The 1274-nt window shown below is 40.0% G+C and overlaps 1 pseudogene; it reads left to right on the top strand.

Annotated features, from left to right (window-relative positions):
* Positions 1–590: 590 nt before the first annotated feature.
* LOC110211838 (LYR motif-containing protein 1 pseudogene) lies at positions 591–956 on the top strand (annotated as a pseudogene).
* The last annotated feature ends 318 nt before the right edge of the window (positions 957–1274 follow it).

Consider the following 1274-nt stretch of genomic DNA (forward strand, 5'->3'; position numbering starts at 1 on the left):
GAATGGCATCTTGGAAGAAAACTACTTCCTGAAGTGACATTGCTTTCTTTCTTCCTACTGCATCAAAATTGATAGTAGTTAAGAATTACTCAAGCAGTGACCCTGTCTATTATAAAAAAAAAAAAAGGAGCATTGCTTGGCACTGGAAATATATGAGCAGAAAGACTTCTGGCATGCCGGATCAGTAGTTCTCATGAAGGATTTGCAAGGGGGACGCTATTCCATTATTCAGGTAGTGATCTCAGGAATTTAGTTTCAAGGTTTCAGTCATCAACAAGGAAGGCATTTAGGCACAAAGCAAATGTAGCTTATAGATCTAATGCTGGACAGGAGAACTCAGAAAGTCATCAGAATATCTGAGAAGAGCTGTCAAAAGAGGTGATTTAAATCATACAACTTGTGTATTGAGAGACATGGACAGAGGATGCACTAGGGAAATTTTGATGGATTTTAAGTTGCTGATTCAATTGGTTGGCATAATGCCCTGTTTTTAAGAAGTGCCAGTCCATCGGCTCCACACGGCTTCTGACACTCCTTCCTCTCATCCCTGGCACTGTGGGGGGAGGGAAGGGGAAGCATGATGACACAGTATGACAACAGCAATATGTCAAAAAGTTCCCAACCTGTAGTCCAGTATTTTCAGGTTTTCAAGGAAGTGGCATGCAGCATCAGGGCAGATGGAAGACATCATCAGAAAAAGGCAGTGTATCATAAATGAAGCCAGAATATTCTTCCAGAAAAACAAAAATCATACAGATTCAGAATAATTAAACAGTGTATAGATGAATGCACAGCAAGAATTGAAATAGGATTATATTATCAGATCTCATATCCAAGGCCAATTCGCCTGTCTCCAGTGGCCCTCTCTCCCCTACAAAGTTGTGGACTTCAAACCCAGGAGAAGCTAAGGAAACTTTCTAAACCATTGTATCTCATCTCATAATGAAGTTTCTTAATCTAAGAAATAGGTTCTCTGTATGAACTGTAAGCCAGGCAGGGCTTGAGTGCAAACTAGATGATGAACCTAGTCTCCTTGACTTAAGTCCAGTCAGAGAAAGGAAGGACAAAGAGTATGGAATCTTTCCTATAATTTCTCTTAAACACTCCAAAATTTGAGTCCTTAAACTCATAACACTAATTTATGTGTTCTTGAATTTATCAGTACCAGTGTGTTACTACTAGATAGGAATATGCTAACTCCCAAAGATCATCCCTAATCAGGATCTTAGTAGCATCTTAGATCAGGCCTGTACAACCTGCAGCCCATGGGTGCT

This window comes from Phascolarctos cinereus, unplaced genomic scaffold, assembly GCF_003287225.1.
Source record: "Phascolarctos cinereus isolate Bilbo 61053 unplaced genomic scaffold, phaCin_HiC Scaffold_5;HRSCAF=322, whole genome shotgun sequence".
NCBI classification, from domain to species: domain Eukaryota; kingdom Metazoa; phylum Chordata; class Mammalia; order Diprotodontia; family Phascolarctidae; genus Phascolarctos; species Phascolarctos cinereus.